The following is a 20,316-nucleotide window of genomic DNA, read 5'->3' on the forward strand; positions in this document are numbered from 1 at the left end:
GGAAAGCGGTGAGGTCAGGGAAAACGGCCCCGAGGAAGTTGTGGATGTCCCCAGGTGTGCATTCGAACTCGCTGTTGACTTGTGAGTAGCTGAGCTCACTCACGGTGTCTTCTTCTTCGGTCTCCGACACCTCGTCGTCCGAGTTCTCCAGCTCGTCAAAATGTGACTCGGCAGAAACCTTGTTTGCCATTCGTGATGGCAGGGCCTCATTAGGAAGAGGGTGGCTGCCCTCTGGTAGTGGAGGGTCTTTTGCTCTTCCTTCGGGTGAGGTGAGCCGGACTTCGTCGCCTTCCTGCAGTGTGGCGCCTTCAGGCGCCGCACCGGCTGGTGGTTCCTCTTGCTCTGAGGATGCTGAGGCGGCGTTCGGAGGTGGCGGCGGGGGTGTTGGCGGCCCTTGTCCCACCGTGCTGTCCTCAGGTGGGTCGCCATCAAGCATGTCTTCACGGGGGGGGGGGGGGTTGCTCGTCCTGCTCTGCGAGTTTTGGGTAGGGCTCGTGATCAGCGGTGGCCGCGCACTTAGGGTTAGGGGTCACGTGGCCTCCTCCGCCGTGGGTGGGCTTTACCCTGTGCTTGCGGGAGGTGACGAGGGTGAAGCCCTCGCCATCCCTGTCATCGATGGGCGGCTTTGTGTGACCGGCCACCAATTCAGCGTCCTGCTGCTGCAACAGCTGGCACTCGTGCAGTGGTGGCTGCTTCTGCTGCTGCTGAAATTGAGGTGGCTGCGGCTGCGGCTGCTGCTGCGGCTGCGGCTGCTGCTGCGGCTGCGGCTGCTGCTGCGGCTGCTGCTGCGGCTGCGGCTGCTGCTGCGGCTGCTGCTGCGGCTGCGGCTGCGGCTGCTGCTGCGGCTGCTGTGGCTGCTCCTGCTGCGGCTGCTAGTGCTGCTCCTGCTGTTGCAGCTGCTGCTGCTGCCGCTGCGTGGGCTGCGGCAGCTGCTGCTGCAGCTGCTGCTTTTGCCGGCGCTGCTGAGGCTGTGGCGTCTGCTGCTGGCGCTGCTGCTAGTGCTGTTGTTGCTGCTGCGTGACGTTAATTGCAGGCTGCGTGTTTTTTCCTTCTGGTTTCCCCGTGCAGTTTGCACGGGCATGGCCGAAGCCACTGCACACATAGCAGCGTGGCAACGCGGTGGACAGGTACACGGTGTAGGCGTAGCCTTCCGAAGTGTACTTAAAGTTCACGTTGAGATCCGTGTTGTTGCCGTTTAAAATCATGAAAGTTTGTCGCTTAAACGACAAGACGTGCGCCATTTCTGGGTCCCGTGTGCACAAGGGCAGCATAATTATGCGGGACTCAACTTTGCCGAACCGCTCAAGGTCTCGTTGTAGGTCGGCAGTTTTGAGGAAAGGTGGGGCGTTGGAGATGAGCACTTTTCGCACGGGAGAGGAGAGAGATGTGCATTGCACAAATATCTCCCCTCTAAAGGTGAGCCCTGTGGCGATGACATGTGCCACCATCTCCGCGTTGGTGAAGACGACCACGTAGCCACGGTTCATGGGAGTCGCGGCGATGACGTTCCGCTTCCCCACACACTGTCCAGCGGCGTTTATCACATCATCCACTTTTATCTCAGGTGGCGGGAAGCAGAACATTCCATGTTGGGCGGTTTGAGAGATATGATCCTCTGGCGTCGCGTGGCGTGGCATTGTAAGGAAGGAAATAAATAAATATTTCATTAACTACCTTAATATTGACGTTAGCTGCACAAATGAAAGGAGAGAATAAGACAAGAAGAGGTGGATGGAAAAGAAAAGTGTGGTGGGCCGGGGCACAGGGTGGCCTCAGGAGAGAGGGGGGGGGCAGTGAAAAGGTGTTTTCACGAGTGTCCCACGGCGTGATGGGTGCTGCTGGGGGTAGGGAAGCAGCAGTGCTGAAATGAGAGGGTGATAAAAAAAAGGAGCGGAGAGGAGAGAAGTGAGAAAGAGGAGCGATTTTAATGTTTGCAGTAAAGCAGAAAAATAGGAAGGATGTAACAGGGGGGGGGGCGAAGGTAGTGGGTGCTATGGCTGTGAGTAGGCCGCAGGCTTGCCGAGTAAACGAGTGTGATGAGAGGAAAAAATTAACCCGTAAAAACAAAGTTTTTCACTATAAATCCTTTATATGCGTGGCGGCTAGAGTCCTCTCGTCCTCTGGCTTAAGATGGCTGCCACCTATGGGTCAGATGATTGCCTGCCACCATTAAGCAATTGGTAATTAAATATATTTTTTTTTCCTAAAAAGTGTAAAGTTATGGAAAAAAATGTTCACGAAAATAAATTGTCACGCACAACGAGTCTGTGTGCAAAATGTCAGCTCGATTGGATCACGGGAAGTGGGTTAAAAAACGACCGAAAGATTTGCACGGTCGTAAGCGCGCAAGCAAGCAAGTGAACTTAATATAAAGGATTTAAAAAGAAATGCAGAGGATGGAGACAGCACGACCCTTTGTTGGAGGCACTCACAGAGGTGGAGGAGAGAAGATGAGCACTCGATGGTGCTCGGAGATTTAAAGAGGTCGCTGGAATGTGCAAAAAACGATGTCAGGTGAGGCTAGGATGCATACATGAAACTAGGCCCTCACTGCCAGGTAATGTTATCTCCAGGAGCACAGGTAGTGAGAGAGAGACAGTGGAGAGTGAGACTTTTGACTTTTAATCAACTTTTATTGCCGCCAGCAGCAACAGCACTGGAGGCGATTCCAATTCTAAATACAGAGTTACCAGCAAACAAATGAAAATAAACGCTACAAATCCACGCGTTGTGGCGCTACACAACACGAAAGAAAAGTCACGTGGCGGTGGTGGTCATCGCGCACGCCACGGTGACGAGCGAGCGCTTCAGAAGGTGAACATGAGGGTGCCGTGCACGCTAGTACAGAGGGCTTTTCCGGCTCCCCAGCGTTTGAAGAAGACGTGCACATCACCGACATGTGTGTGGTATGTGTGCTCCAGCCGGAGCCGTGCCTTAAGCAGGCCTCTGAACACTTGAAGCACAGAGCAGCCATCAGTGTCACCTTCCAGCATCTTTTTTCGAGAGGGAGTGGAGAGTGTGAGAGAGAAAGTGGAGAGAGAGTGGAGAGTGTGAGAGAGAGATCAGGGGAGGGGGTGAAGATAACGATACGTGGAAAATTGCATCACTGCAGCATTGTGAAGGCCTCCTCTCAGACTCGTGTCAATAGCTGGTGGCAGTGTAAACGTGGGGATGGTTTTTTTTTCCACTTTTTGTCGTTTCGTCGTTGTGGCGGTGCTGGTGGTTTAGTCACGCCGGGTGGAGTTTTGTAAGAGGCTCGATGGGGCTCCATCATCCCAACGCGGAGCGGGGAGGGAGAGGCAGGGGGGAGTTGTGCAACTCTTAAACTCACCAACAAAGTTGTTTTTTATTTTAAACTTTTTATTAACTCACTTTGTATCCTCAAATCTTGCAACTAAATTTTTACCCACTTCCAAATGTGGTATCGACTGCAAACTTTGTATACTTATGTCATACTGATGACAATACTATATTCTATCATTCTAAATTAAATATATATATTTTTAAACATTCTTTTTTATATGTATGTTTCGGCTTGGGTCTCATTTTCTACGCTCAACTAACGTTGGCTGTAATTCACCACGGTCCCTTACGTTATGGCAAGCTTCGGGGCCACTTCCTGGAGTCGTGGAGTTCTTCCATTAAAAAAGTGTTTTTTAAATATTACTTATTACGTGTCAGCTTCTTCCACCCGTACCCCGCGGCAAAGTCCTCTTTCTCCCTTACCTCAATTCACATTTCTGCCACGAGCCTCGGGGTGAGAAGCCAACATTTCCTCCACTCTCGGGAGCTCTACCGCACAGAGCTGGCCACTTGAGTCTGTGTGTCTGTGTGTGTGCGTGTGCTTGCGTGTCTGTGTGTGCGTGCGTGTGTGTCTGTGTGCGTGCGTGCGTGTGTGTGTGCGCGCGTGTGCGTGTGTGTGCGCGTGTATGCGTGTGTGCGCGTGTGTGTGTCTGTGTGTGCGTGCGTGTGTGTGTGTGTCTGTGTGTGCGTGTGAACCGCATGTCCAACTTCTTTCGCGCCGTACGTAGCCAACCATGCTAATCGGAGGGGCCGGCAAAGGACAACAAAACTAAACACAAGCAGTTTGTAAAGAAATTAGTTTTCAATCTAGATGTAAAGGTATCGGAAGGAAGAGCGTTCCAGACGGCCGCAGAAGCGCATCCGAAAGCGCGCGATGCAGTGGCCGTCTTTGACAGCTGAACCGCAACGGCTCCGTCATCCTTAGGAATCATCAGCATCGTATGGCCATGCTTGTCTAGACAGTACTGCTGCACGCACTTGTCTGACTGACGTGTTTGTCGTCATTTTGCAGGGAGCGATGTCATTATTCCGAACACGTTTGTTGACTCGCCTCGCAGAGAGCCACGCGCACTGAGATTGTCGTCAGTCCGGTTCCATCTCCCGGCAGTGAACCCTTTCTCATTTCGAGAAGACTGCAAGTTGCAGAGTTGGGTCCCGTTCACCACTGAATCTCTAATACGCTGCACTGCCATCGTGTTGTTGTATTGATTGTTGTAACGTTCTGACCCAGCCCTTCTGGACATCTGTGAAAAATAGCTTTATAGCTCATCGGATTCCTCCAGTACAAATACATATTTTGATTATGATTAGCCGAGACAGTGTTTTGATGGATTTATCTGTGTATATAGAAACATGCATTGAGATTATTTTGATTATTTTGATGCTATAAATGTCCATACGATGAAAAGCCACTTTGTTGAGCTATCATTTGTGATTGTCAAGTCTGAAAAACAAGTTCATACCTAAGTTTGGCTTTACCTGCCTGGTAAGATAAAAAAAAAAGAATTAGTTTTGTTTAGAGTCGTTCTCTAAAGCTGCTCTCTCGCGGAGGGCCCATCCCGCCGGCAGCAGTGTGAGCGAGCGATTGCAGGGCCGCGCCTTTGCCTCTCTATGTTGCTGGGTTTAGGGAGGCTTAACCATTCGAACAATGCCGTCTTCGCTTCTTCTCGCCGCCGTCTTGCTGGGTTTCACGCGATGGTGCTGCGCGCAAGCGTGAGCATTCTTAAATAATCTCTGTGAGTGCTTTTTAAGGGGAGAGAGTGTGTGTGAGAGAAGAGAGAGGGAGGAAGGAGAGGGAGAGAGATAATCTGTGATCTTTAGTTCGTCTGAATCTCGTTTGTCTCGTCTTGTGTTGTTTCTCTGTCGTTTCTCTGTCTGGCTGTAAGCGGCCGTCTCGTCCGCGCCTCCACGTGTCCCCCGGTGTTGTCTCTCTTTGTCTTTCAAAAGTGTCTCGCAGTGGCCGGGTTACTCAAAGGTCAGAGACGCTGAGCCAACCGGGAACGCTGGCCGCCTGGGTTAGACTCTAGGCAGCTGCTGTCGACATCATTATTATTATTGTTATCCATGAATCATCATAATCTAGGATAAATTTTCTAATCATCACACCACCGTCAATCAATACATCAATAATTTAATTATGATGAGTATTATATTAATCACCATAATTACCCAACAATCGTGTAATCATGATTGTCATAATGTGAATGATGATCATCACCATCAATTAATTATCATTCCTCGGTTATCTAATCATGTTCGTAAGTTTCACAATCATCTAATCAGTTTAACAACATTCGATTCACCACCATTATGATAATCATACATCAAATATCAATAATCACACATCGATAATCTGTTTGTCGTAATTTTCATCACCAGCCATTCATCATTATGACATCATCATCACCAATCATCATCGTACCACATCAATAACCATCATCACAATCGAATCACTATAATAGCCATATGCATCATAACACATGATCATCACATCCATCACTTGCATTAGTCTAATCATATTAATCATAACACATCATTACTATCATCATCCGCGCAGCGGATTTTGGCGTACCATCGAACAAAGACGGTTACTCCACATGCAGCCATCTGGAACGCTCTTCCTTACGATATTGCAGCTATGCATTTTAAAATCTAAATTTAAAAATAATTTCTCTAGAACATCTTTTTACGTTTAGTTTGTTGTCCTCCGATTATCCCGCTTGGCTACGTACGGTGCGAAATAAGTGCAACATATAAACACGTCTAGTGAGTCCAACTGAGTCTCAGACGTTATCTTGGTAGCAACACTATCTATATATATAAAATCGCAAATCTGTCTGTCTGTCTGTGTGTGTGTCTGTGTGTCGCCGGACCATACGCAGTTTCATTGGACGAAATGTGAGGGATTTGCGAGACACGATTGGTCCGTTTGGTTTTCCTAGCGCTGCGATTGGCCCGTTCCTCGAGGCCGTGGCGGAGTAGCGCAGTTGGTAGCGCCCTCGCTTCCCATGCCAAAGGTCGCGGGATCGATCCCCGCGTCCTTCACAGGCGAATATATTTTTAAATCCTTTATATTAAGTTCGCTGCCACGCATATAAAGAATTTATAGTGAAAAACTTTGTTTTTACGAACGCGTCCACATGCAAACACAAAATACAAAGCCTCCAACTCAGACAATACGTGAAGACCCGTGCAATGCCGGGTTTTACTGCTATTTATATATATAAAAAAGGGAAATTTGTGAATGTGTGTCTGTTGAAAATGTTTAGCGTACTTCCCGACATGCAAAAAACGTGAAATTTGCTATGTGGGTACTTTCCAGAATGTACACCATGCAAAACTTATAAAAACATTACTTTTGTATTCTTTTGGGGGGGGGGGGGGCGTAATAATGCATATATTTTGCACGGCAAGTGAGCTGTGACGTCACACCTGTCATGTGACCCGCGCGTGCGGAAGCGTAACGCAGTGTGCCTGCTCATCACGCACCCCCCCCCCAACCCTCCGTGAGTAAAGTGCCATACAAGTTTTGCAGGTCTAAGACGTTCTTCGCGCAGCATTGCTTTATTATTCCTGTCGTTTACTGCCGTACGCACCGTTAAAGATGTGTGTCTGTAGCAAGCGCGTGTATGTGTACCTATGGACGGGGGCCGCGTGTGTGGGGCGAGCGGTAGTGTAGTGGTTAGTGCGCTGCGCTATGAACTCGGCGACCCCAGTTCGATTCCCACTTACTACCACCACCTGTGACGATCATTTGAACCGGTCCTGGGCCTCCCCTAGGTCGACTCAGCCTCAAACGAGTAACCGTGGTGTGAACATCGCCACTGGGGAGACAAAGACGGCCGGGCGTCGAGAATCCAAGTCCCGGGCGAAGCCGGGTAGTTAAGCTAGTTTATTATATAACAGCACGTAACATAACACGATCTAATGGCCATCTAACCACGCTACGGTAGAACTAGACACGGTTCGCTATCCCGGTCCGGACCACAAGCTGGGTCCCAGACCGCGTGGCTCGAGACTTCATAACACTGGCACATGAAGAACCCCGAGCTCCTCATGGGGCCCTCGTTATATGCCCCCGGGCTGGGGCTGGCTCTGCCCTTCGCCCCGCCCACCTTCCAGGTCTCTCGAGCTCTTTCTCGAAGGTCCTCGAGAGCTCTTTTGGACCACGTGACCGCTCCGCAGACCCCCGTCCACCGGTGGCCCCCCTCCAATATCATCCGGTCGCGTGTCGGCAGGCCAACCAGCGTATCGTGCCCCAACGTAACCCTGGCTGGCTGATGCTCCCTCTCGCTCCCTCACCGGGAGCCCACACCGCACACTGCTCGCGGTGCTTCTGCGCTAACCAGCGCTCACCCAAGCCCCGCTAGGGCTGGTACTACACCCCGTAACCCGGGCTGCCCATAATGACAACACATTATCCGCCGTGGCTTCGTAAGCCCCGGCACCATACAGTGACAACCACAGTCACTACACACGCATACACAATCAAATTCATCATCATAATCGTTATTACATCAATATTCATAATAATAAATCATCAGCATCATCACCACCAAACTCCATCTTCATGGTTATTGTCGTCATCATAACGCATCAATCAATCAACATCATTGTAACTGTGCGAGTGTGCTTACTTGTGGAATGTGGAAGCGCAGTTGGGGAGGAGGATGAAGGAAGGAAGAGAGAGGAGGAATAATAACTACGATGATGATATAGCCAAGAATACGAGTGGATTCACGTGCACCGAGAGGAGGATGCGTGTCACTGAAAGGGGATTGTCATCGCCTGTGTAACTTCATACACGGGCTCTTATCCCCATGACACAAAAGACAAAGATGTCCCCGTATAGCCTTAACAGACTTTTGGGGCAAGTGCTGTTCGCGAGTAGCACCTATGAAGGCTGGAACGGCACACGATGGGGGTGGGTAGCCGGCACCTCGCCCGACCGCCTTTGTCTCCCCAGTCAGCGATGTTTTTACACATTGCACCAGGTACTCGTTTTGAGACTCAGTCGACCAAGGGGAGGCCGAGGACCGGTTCAAATAATAGTCACTGGTGTTCGTGGCCGTGAGTGGGAATCTAACTCGGGGCAAACGGTTTCGCTTACCGCTAAAACTCGGCAGGACCCTCCTGACAAAGAGTCTTGAGACTCGGTGAGGCTTTTCTGGGTAACAGCAAGCAGAATCATTACAATCATATACTTACAAAATCAATATATAATGAGTCTGTGGATCTCTATGGGAGCCTACAGTTGTGTATGTGAGTCTGTCCGTCTTTGTTAGTCTGTAGTTTTTTGCTGCCAGCTTGTCGGTCCTCTGGGTCTCGCGGCAGGTGCACAAGATATCTCTGGAATTCCACGGATCCCGACTTAATTCAGTAGTGACCGGGCCGAGCCCATGAATCTCACCTCACTTGAGAACTCGGTTTAACCATGATGAGGCTGCTCAAAAACGACACTCAAACCTTAATTCTAAAAACGAAACGAAACATTTTATTTTACCAGGTAACGCCCACTGAGCTAAGTAGCTCTTTTTCAGAAGCGAAATGGCCACAAATGATAGCTCAACGGAGTGGCTTATCACGTGGAAATTTATAGTTGGAGACAATTACTCGAAACGCATGTTTCTAAATGTGGAGGGACACACCGGAGGACCTGGAGAAAAATCCACGCGCCCACGGGGAGAGAGACACGCAAACTCCAAATATACAGCAGGCGTCAGGGTTAGGATCGATCCCACTGACCTATTGTATGCCAGGCAAGGTAGTTAACATCTCGCCACCGCGGGACCCATTTACTCAGCGCACTCAGTGTCTCTGACATGTCCATTGTAACCCCCCCTCCCTTAGCCACCTAAAAAAACCCCCAATGAAAACATGACGATTCGACTCGTTACATTTTGAGCTTTTGTGGGAAATACGATAAAAGCGATGCTATTGAGTGTCAGAGTCCAAGGCACTGTGTCATTTGTTTGTGTAAGGGTTTGGGGGTCTAATTTGTGTTGGGGTTGAAATCGCACAGCGCCAGGGCCGGTCCGATCTGTCGCAGCCGGGGATTGAGTCTCCAGGCAGAGGGAGCGGCCTAGACACAACAAGGGGCGAGATTCGGGGGCGACGCGCGGTGCCCTAAAACCTTCACTCGTCCCCGGGTTGGTGGGCGGAGGGGGGGGAAATCCCCTCTTGTCATCGAATCAAATCCCGCACTTTCTGTAAGCGATGAGCAAAAAAACAAAAGCAGGAAAAATGCGTTCCAAGGCAGCATGGGGAAAAAATATATCGATTTATCTTTCACGTAAAGTTAAACAACAACAGCAACAACAACCCCCACCAGACGTTCGTCACTAATAACACTGAATGGTCTTAAAGTTGTTATTTTAAATAGGGATCGTTTCGGGCGCTGGTCCTTCTTCATAGTAAAGTGGAAAGAGTGAGAGACTGCACTTTACATCGTGATACCTGATGAGATGACATTTAAAAATGTTTCGTTTTGACCAGTTTTTTTATTAGCATATGAAGAGTTACCTATTAGTAGTTATTGAGGAGACAGACAAACCCATCAATACACATTATTACTAAATAAACCTATTTGTATTCAAATAAAAAAAATAAAACAGTTGCTGACACATTGCATTATGGGTAAGGGTAACCCTGTTGCATTATTGGCTCTTGCATCTATTTAACACACGAATAGTATATTCATCAGCAGCATTATCCATTTGATTTTATGAGTAAAATTTTGGGCACAATTTTAATTTGATCGGATTAGATGGGCTGTTAAGAAGTGAAACAAGCTCGTTTGATGTTTGGGGTATGACATGGTCATCTTGTCGGTGTAATGTGCTGATGTAGCCAATTCACCTTTTCTGTGTGTTAGTTTAGCTTTCGCGACCAATATCATCCTAATAGAGGTTGTTTGGGTGAGATCGAGTAAATATAAATGTGTCGTTAAACCCGCCACCACCCGACACAGCCAATTAGTAAGGTTTGTCACGTAAACAAAACATACCTATTCGTTACTAGCTCAGCACACTGGTGTGTTGGAGAGTAAACCGACAACATTTACAATTCGAGTACAGCGTTTCGATGGTGATTACAACGACCAGCATCATCAGGCGACAGCCAGAGTTGTGTGAAAATCCTCCTCCTGTTTCGGTCTTAAATAGACGGGGGACCAAGGTGATGTCATCACTTGTGAACCAATCAGGTGCAAGGACCAGAGGGAGGGGGGGTGGGTTAATATGTTCATATAAATTACAATGGATATCTATTATTGGTTTGGTTATTCACAGTTCATCTGTGTGTTGTGAGTATAAAACGCACAAAGTGTTCGTAAGACCCAATCTTAATTTGGGAGCTTTCGTGACTGCAGGAATTATTCTTTGGTTCTTTTCGGTTAAGTCACGTCTAAAAATAAAATAATAAATCAAAATAAAACAACAAATTACGACGTTTCGATTGCAACACAAGCAATCATCATCAGGCATAAAAGAAAATAGCAACAAAAATCTAACTAGAAAACTATAGACCGACATACAAGCAGACAGACATCACAACGGCACACATAGAGAGGAGTATACAGGCACACGAAAATTAAATAACCTAGTAAAATATTGAGATGTGATGTTATACAACACAGAGAGTCGGTTAACACACAATTAACGCATGGCCTGGTTGACTACGTGTTTCAAAATTTGCTAAGTTAGAATTTTAAGTGTGAGCAACAAATATCTAACTAGAAAACTATAGACAGACATACAAGCAGACAGACATCACAACGGCACACAGAGAGAGGACACAAATCGGCACAAAGAGATGGTCGTTTCTGTGACGGTCCCTTAAATATAGAGAGGAGGGGACGGGGGGAGGGAGAGGGCGGGGAGATCAATGAGTGCACGCCAACGTACTACCATTGTAAGTGAGATGATAGACGCGGCACGGGAGGCAAACCTGAAAATTAGGACAAACGCGGCACGGGAGGCAAGCCTGAAAATTAGGAGACAAGCACACGAAAATTAAATAACCTAGTAAATTATCGAAATGTGATGTAATACAACACAGAGAGTCGGTTAACACACAATTAACGCATAGCCTGGTTTATTACGTGTTTCAAAATTTGCTAAGTTAGAATTTTAAGTGTGAAATTTCAAGGAGAGGACACAGGCAGAGAGAACAAATAGCCAGAAAGAAAAAAGGATAAGTTTAAAACTTCCCCGTAGAAGTGGTTCAATCTTAATTTGGGAGCTTTCGTGACTGCAGGAATTATTCTTTGGTTCTTTTCGGTTAAGTCACGTCTAAAAATAAAATAATAAATCAAAATAAAACAACACATTACGACGTTTCGATTGCAACACAAGCAATCATCATCACACTTAAAATTCTAACTTAGCAAATTTTGAAACACGTAGTCAACCAGGCCATGCGTTAATTGTGTGTTAACCGACTCTCTGTGTTGTATTACATCACATCTCAATATTTTACTAGGTTATTTAATTTTCGTGTGCCTGTATACTCCTCTCTATGTGTGCCGTTGTGATGTCTGTCTGCTTGTATGTCGGTCTATAGTTTTCTAGTTAGATTTTTGTTGCTATTTTCTTTTATGCCTGATGATGATTGCTTGTGTCCTCTCCTTGAAATTTCACACTTAAAATTCTAACTTAGCAAATTTTGAAACACGTAATAAACCAGGCTATGCGTTAATTGTGTTTTAACCGACTCTCTGTGTTGTATTACATCACATTTCGATAATTTACTAGGTTATTTAATTTTCGTGTGCTTGTCTCCTAATTTTCAGGCTTGCCTCCCGTGCCGCGTTTGTCCTAATTTTCAGGTTTGCCTCCCGTGCCGCGTCTATCATCTCACTTACAATGGTAGTACGTTGGCGTGCACTCATTGATCTCCCCGCCCTCTCCCTCCCCCCGTCCCCTCCCCCTCCTCTCTATATTTAAGGGACCGTCACAGAAACGACCATCTCTTTGTGCCAATTTGTGTCCTCTCTCTGTGTGCCGTTGTGATGTCTGTCTGCTTGTATGTCTGTCTATAGTTTTCTAGTTAGATGTTTGTCGCTCACACAGCCGATTTGTGTCCTCTCTCTGTGTGCCGTTGTGATGTCTGTCTGCTTGTATGTCTGTCTATAGTTTTCTAGTTAGATATTTGTTGCTCACACTTAAAATTCTAACTTAGCAAATTTTGAAACACGTAGTCAACCAGGCCATGCGTTAATTGTGTGTTAACCGACTCTCTGTGTTGTATTACATCACATCTCAATATTTTACTAGGTTATTTAATTTTCGTGTGCCTGTATACTCCTCTCTATGTGTGCCGTTGTGATGTCTGTCTGCTTGTATGTCGGTCTATAGTTTTCTAGTTAGATTTTTGTTGCTATTTTCTTTTATGCCTGATGATGATTGCTTGTGTTGCAATCGAAACGTCGTAATGTGTTGTTTTATTTTGATTTATTATTTTATTTTTAGACGTGACTTAACCGAAAAGAACCAAAGAATAATTCCTGCAGTCACGAAAGCTCCCAAATTAAGATTGAACCACTTCTACGGGGAAGTTTAAACTTATCCTTTTTTCTTTCTGGCTATTTGTTCTCTCTGCCTGTGTCCTCTCCTTGAAATTTCACACTTAAAATTCTAACTTAGCAAATTTTGAAACACGTAATAAACCAGGCTATGCGTTAATTGTGTGTTAACCGACTCTCTGTGTTGTATTACATCACATTTCGATAATTTACTAGGTTATTTAATTTTCGTGTGCTTGTCTCCTAATTTTCAGGCTTGCCTCCCGTGCCGCGTTTGTCCTAATTTTCAGGTTTGCCTCCCGTGCCGCGTCTATCATCTCACTTACAATGGTAGTACGTTGGCGTGCACTCATTGATCTCCCCGCCCTCTCCCTCCCCCCGTCCCCTCCCCCTCCTCTCTATATTTAAGGGACCGTCACAGAAACGACCATCTCTTTGTGCCGATTTGTGTCCTCTCTCTGTGTGCCGTTGTGATGTCTGTCTGCTTGTATGTCTGTCTATAGTTTTCTAGTTAGATGTTTGTCGCTCACACAGCCGATTTGTGTCCTCTCTCTGTGTGCCGTTGTGATGTCTGTCTGCTTGTATGTCTGTCTATAGTTTTCTAGTTAGATATTTGTTGCTCACACTTAAAATTCTAACTTAGCAAATTTTGAAACACGTAGTCAACCAGGCCATGCGTTAATTGTGTGTTAACCGACTCTCTGTGTTGTATTACATCACATCTCAATATTTTACTAGGTTATTTAATTTTCGTGTGCCTGTATACTCCTCTCTATGTGTGCCGTTGTGATGTCTGTCTGCTTGTATGTCGGTCTATAGTTTTCTAGTTAGATTTTTGTTGCTATTTTCTTTTATGCCTGATGATGATTGCTTGTGTTGCAATCGAAACGTCGTAATGTGTTGTTTTATTTTGATTTATTATTTTATTTTTAGACGTGACTTAACCGAAAAGAACCAAAGAATAATTCGTAAGACCCATTTCACGTACAGTAATAGCCCCGATTTACGTCTCCCGCTTTTGCGTCGTTTTGCAAATACGTCGTCACCGTATTATTAAGACCGCTAACTGATTTGCGTTGCCCTCAAGCCCACGCTTACGTCGCTGACAGCATCGTCGTCGTCCGTCATTTCTCCATCCCCTCTCAGACTTCGCCTCCACCACCGTACCCTGGACATCGCTTCGACTGACGTCGTTTCGATATTCGTCGTCGTCGCGTCTCTCAGCAACGCATCCCCCCTGATGTTAACGGGGGGGGGGGGGGGGGGTTATGACTGTATTATTATACACAAACTCGTCTCCCTCCTCCACTTACTTCCATTGTCCAGCGGGGTCAGCTAAATGTTTCTAACTGGTCCACCACCGCGCCTCCACGTCTCCTCGCTGTCCTGTCACCCTGCACCACAGCCCACGGTGGAACTCCCCTTCTGCCTCCTCCCCCCATCCTCCACAGCAGCAGCAGCGCAACTCAAATAAATGAGTGTAATATTTAACACGTGGCTATTTTGAGACGTGTGTATGTGTGTTGAACTTCTTTTATGGGGAACGGCAGCATAGGGCTTAGCGCATTGCGCCACGAACCCGACGACCCGAGTTCGATTCCCACTCAGGGCCAATATCGGTGACGAATATCTGAGCCTCAAATGAGTTCCTGGTGCGGTGAGACAAAGGTCGCTGGGCGTGGTTCTGGTCACCCACCCCCCCTCGTGTGCCGTGTTGGCCTTCATAGGTGCTCGCGGACAGCACTTGTCTGAACAGTCTGTTAAGGCTAAACCGGGGATCTTTGACCTTATCTTCATGTGGGGAGTGGCATAGCGCGCGGCGCTACGAACCCGGCAACCCAAGTTTGATTCCCGCTCACGGCCATTAACACCAGTGACGATTATCCGAACCGGTCCTGGGCCTCCCTTTACATCGACTCAAATTAGCATCTGGTGCGGCCACGCGTGGTGCTGGCCACCACCCCCCCCCCCCCTTTTTTTGTGCCGTGTTGGTCTTCATAGGTACTCGCGATCAGCACTTGCCCCAACCGTCTGTTGAGGCTATACGAGGAGTCGCCTGTGTCTTTGTCTGGTTTCTACTTGGCCCTCCTTCTACTCAGTGGCGTGGCCCAGCAGAAGCCCACTCGCAGCTTGTTGTTGCAGAAGTGTCGCGGTTCGAATGCCAGTGCTCACCCTGGTTAACACTGCTCTGTGCGCCGTGACCTCGTAAGCATACTGCGCGTCGTCTGCTTGGCTCATAGCAGACGGTAAATATACCGGGACGCCAGCCACAAACCAAGTTAACCACATTTTATAAAAAAATATATATATATATATATGACACCGCCAATGATTCAGTAGTAACCTACATAGCAATCATCACCCACTACTCCCAACAACTTGGCAAGACCCTCCCGAAACTGATTTATGAGACTCAGCGAGGCTATTCGTGGGCGGAGTAGTAGTAATAATAATAACGAAGAGTGGCGTGAGGTCTTTGGGCGATCGTGACCTCGATGACATCACTTCCTCCCCACCGCTGCCTCCCTTCTCGTTGTGTGCCGGTCGTGACCCCCGCCTTTGACCCGGCGTGAAGATGTGGAATTTGGGAGCCACGTCTCCCATGGCTCTCGCATTCCGCGCGGAGCAAAGCACGAGGACCGGATGAGACCACGATGCAGCACTCCTTCTAAGGCTACGCGACCACAGTTTAACCCTGGCTGTCCACCTGATGAGGCTGGTTGTTGTAATTACCGGCGAAACATCACGGTACTCGAATTGTAAATGTTGTAGTGGGTTTACTCTTCAACACATCGGTGTGCTGAACTAATAACGAATTGGCATGTTTTGTTTACGGGACAAACCTTACCAATTCGGCTATGTCGGGTGGTTTCGGGTCTAACGGCGCATTTTGATTTACGTGATCTAACCCAAAAAACCTCTGTTATAGATAATATTGGTCGCGAAAGCCTACGTGTTAAACTGACATTTTAGTGAATTTTTTTTTTATCTTAATCAAATGTAAAACAAATTCTACTTTTTACGTCGCATTTTTGTGGTGCATTATAGGTAAATGTAAAAATAAGGAGTGCACGAGCACATTTAACAACAACACGACAACAAAAACTCAATCTACTCGTCAATAACAACAACACTGACATTAGAAGGAACAAATTATTAACAGGTGACGTTATGGGCAGGGTCGTTCTTCACATCACATCAGGGCCGTTGCACGAAACGTCGTGTGCTTTGAATAAGAGCCATTGCTAAAAATATCACCTATTATATATTTGGTTCCTGATAAAGCCATAGGGTTATTGACGGAATGCGTTGCGTTATTTTGGAATGAAGAGTCAGCTGAGAGGTGTCCACGTGACTCCAGGCGTGAGAGCGCTGACCCCGGTACCGCTAAGGTACCAGGTTCGAATCCGGGTTATGGCAGTCGGCCAGCCGTGATGACACCGGATGGTCGACGGTCAGGAATAGTGACGGAGTGGCCAGCGAAAGAATGGAACGCACGTGGGAAGGAAGGACGTGAACCAATGAGATGGGGCGATGGCATCGTGCCTGTGCAGTCTACAAGGTAGCGATGGAGAGATGCATGCTTGTGGATTACACTGAGAGAGAAAGAGGATCACGTGGATTGAGAGAACATATAAGCAGGTGTAAAGGAATAGCCGACACACGGTTGCAGGGAGTTCGTCTTTTATTCCGTTCCTTTCATCCACACCTGTCCCCAGCCGTCCCAATCTCGTTTCCGCCAACGACCTCCTCTTCCCGCCCGTTCTCCCCCTTATATCTCCTCACCTGCTCCTCCCCCTTCTCCTGTCACCATCCTATTAGTGGGAATCCTTCCCCTGACACCCCTACATCACCCCTACACAGGTTAAAATATAGCATTTTTATACTTTTTTCGGTAAAGTCACGTAGGTAAAAAATAAAAAATTGAAATAAAATAATAATAAATGAAAATAAATCAATTTAATCACGACGTTTCAGAGGCAACACAAGTCTCCGTCTTCAGGTGGGACCGTCACAGCTAAATTTACTGTATCAAGTGAGGAAAAATCCAAGAGACAAGCTCTTAAATACATCTTCTTGGTTCTTTCGGTAAAGTCACGTAGAAGGGAAATAATAAAATAATACAAATAAAACATAATAAATTACAATTCTCATAAGAGAAGGCGGAGGGGGGAGGGGCTTATCTGAATGTGGTAGCCAGGGAATGGAACGGTGTGGGGGGGGGCTAAAAGGGAGACTTGTGTTGCCTCCGAAACGTCGTGATTTAATTGATTTATTTTCATTTATTATTATTTTATTTCTATTATTATTTTTATTTTGTTGAAATTTTTACCTACGTGACTTTACCGAAAAAACGTAAGAGAATGAATCCTTGCAGTCATGAAAGCATCAAATCTAGAATAGCATTTTTACTTTTGAGAAAAGTTAGTAGGCTTGGGCAGGGCGCGTCGCTGGAAGGGATGATGATTGATGGGGGAGAGTAACTACCCAGTGGCAGCCAAAAACTAAACGAAATCATTTTTTATTTTACCAGGTAAGGCCCACTGAGCTATGTCGCTCTTTTTGAGAAGCGACTTGGCCACAAATGATACCTCAACGAAGTGGCTTATCGTGTGGCGACCACAGGGAGAGAGACACCGCAAACTCCAAATATACAGCAGGCGTCAGGGTCGGGAATGAACCCACGACTTCATGTATACCATACGAGGTAGTTAACATCTCGCCACCACGGTGCCCTCACGCCCATGAGGGCGACCACTGTGGAAATGGAACGATGACTTCAGCTCGTGTGCAAGCGCTAGACGGATTAGATCGTAAGGAATGGCAACGGCTTGGGGAGGTCTTCATCCAGCAGTGGAATAGTCATGGCTGACGATGATTGTCCTTAAATAGGAACACGGGGTCTTTTCAGGATGAATGGATTTGGTGTTGTACTTATTTTCTTTGCACACACACAGAACTGAGATGTACGGCGGTTTAAAATGTTCTGTGGATGGTGTGCCAGTCACAGCGATTTATTTTTTTCTCAAATGGAAAAAAAGGAAAGAGAATTTGAACAAAAAAATCCCACATTAAACCCTTCAAGGAGTGCCAGAGTGAAATGTTATGAACACAAGACTCTCTAAGGGAGTGACAAACCCTCAATCTGCATTGCATGCTGGTAACTCCCTCTGTGATGGTGGCGGAATTCCGAGCGCTCCCATTGGCTCGGCCTCTTCGACCAATGGGAATCTTCTGCTACAAAAGGCCACGCGCAGCAGTGATATTTTTTTTGTTGTTTGGCTACGAATCGTTCGGATTGGCTTCGGATCAACCGTGGCAGAACACGGAGCGACGGAGGCGCTCTCCCTGTCCGCCTGTCCCTGATGGATTAGGCGGAGAGGCCACGCTTTGAACTCTGCGATGTGCTAAACCCGACACCTCTGGGTTTAAGTGGAGGCCAGGCGGATGTAGGGGGTTTCTCCATGGGTGGGTGATTGAGCCCGCCCTATATCCATTTTTTTATTTTAATCAAAGTTCGCTATTCCTCCCCTTCAAAGCTGTGCAGGCCAATTGCAGTATTAAGACAAAGTTCACACTATAGTATTTTGGGCGTAGGCACTGTATTATCAGTGTTACTACAACAACAGCAGTGTACTACAACAACAACAAGTCGCCACTAAGTGGCAGTGACGTCACAACCACAGCGCTTGTGCCAGGCTAGATTGACCTTGAGCCTATTACGTGAAATGTCGAAGGCTCGCTTGCAGGAGGGGCAGGCCCAGGTGCTGTGGGTTTTACTGAGATGACTGGCGGATGCACCGCTTGTACTCCTCACTGTGCCAACTTGCTGCTCTTTAGCTGCCCGGCGCTCCGCTCAACTGCCTCCAACTACCCAGTTGCGTCCTTCACGAGCCTCCTCCACAGAGGTCTTCGGCCAGCCCACTGAGAGTGGCCACATCCTCCCGTACCGCATCAGCTCCATTTCTTCTCTAGCTCGTGCCGCACCTGTTCAGACCCCTCAATCCTGCCAAACAGAAGCTGATTGAGCATGTGGTGGCTGGTCATGCGGTGGCTGGGCATGCGAGCTCCATGCTCAGCCAATGCAGTCTCGCCTGCTGGAGGAGTCCACTGATGGGACGTTGTCTAGATCTTTCAAGAATATGCGAGCTCCTCAGATAATCTTCATTATTTGGTTATGCTGCTACGTTGGCAGTCGAGCAAACGATAATGCTTGCTTCTAGATTTGAAGCTTTCGTGACTGCAAGGATTCATATTCTTAGGTTTTTTTCGGTAAAGTCACGTAGGTAAAAAATTAAAATTAATAAAAGTAAAATAAAAATAAAATAAAAATCACGACGTTTCGGAGGCAACACAAGGTTCCGTCTTCAGGTGGAACCGTCACAGCACCATAGCTGTATCAAGTGAGAGAAATTCCAAGAAAACAGTATTTGTATATATACTGGTTGAGGGTGGGAGGAGCCAAGGTAGGCCCTGAATATTATTTTTGTGAGGTTCGGTGCGGCTGAAGCACGCTGTTAGGAATGAGCCTTTGATGTGTAAACTAGGTGCGGATGATGTAAAGGTGCGTGTAAAAGGGACTGAGTCTTTTTATTATGTAGAGATGATGCGGCTGAAATCGCTGCCAGGAAATGAGTCTTTGTTGTGTAGAATGGTTGACTGAGCCTATTGTTATGTAGAGGTGGTGCGGCTGAAATCGCTGCCAGGAATGCTCCAAATATGTGTAGTTAAATCTTTTTTGCATGGTTAATAACATCTTTCCAATGATTACTAAGTTTGTACCCATCATCACGGTTGAAATTATGTCTGTGTTTGTATATTTGGATGGCCTCGTGTACAAACCTTTGATGGTAGCCAGGAGGCTTGCAGAGCACCTTAGTCTCGGAAAAGACAATTTCATGAGAGCCCACAGCATTGTAGCAATGATCGGCAACGGCGGAAGAATCAGTTTTGCCGTGTTTCAGATCTGACTTGTGCTCGCGGACACGATCAGAGATATGACGTTTCGTTTCTCCAATGTAGCAATCACCACAACTGCAACTCAGTTTGTAGACTCCAGGGTATTGTAAGTCAGGAATGACATCTTTCACAGATGGAATTAGATCACGGATTCTATGTACTGTACTGAATCGGACTTGAATCTTATGTTTGTTTAAAATTTTGGAGATCTTTTTGGTCACGCCTGCTATGTATGGTAACGTGATAGTTTTGATCGGAGTTTCATGTGACTGTTTCTGTATGGTGGGAGAAACAGCTTGGCGGATGGTGCGGTCAGAGTATCCGTTCATCTTGAGGGCCCGATGTACATGTCTTAATTCACTGGCCAGGTGGTGTTGGTCAGAAATGCCATGAGCTCTGTGGTATAGCGTTTTGATGAGAGAATTATTTTGAGATGGGTGGTGGTGGGAATCGGGTTTCAAGTAGGAATCTGTGTGGGTGGCTTTCCTGTAGACAGAATGTCCCAAGGATCCGTCAGGTCTCCTCTCAAA

This window comes from Lampetra fluviatilis, chromosome 44 (genome assembly GCF_964198595.1).
Source record: "Lampetra fluviatilis chromosome 44, kcLamFluv1.1, whole genome shotgun sequence".
Classification (NCBI taxonomy): domain Eukaryota; kingdom Metazoa; phylum Chordata; class Hyperoartia; order Petromyzontiformes; family Petromyzontidae; genus Lampetra; species Lampetra fluviatilis.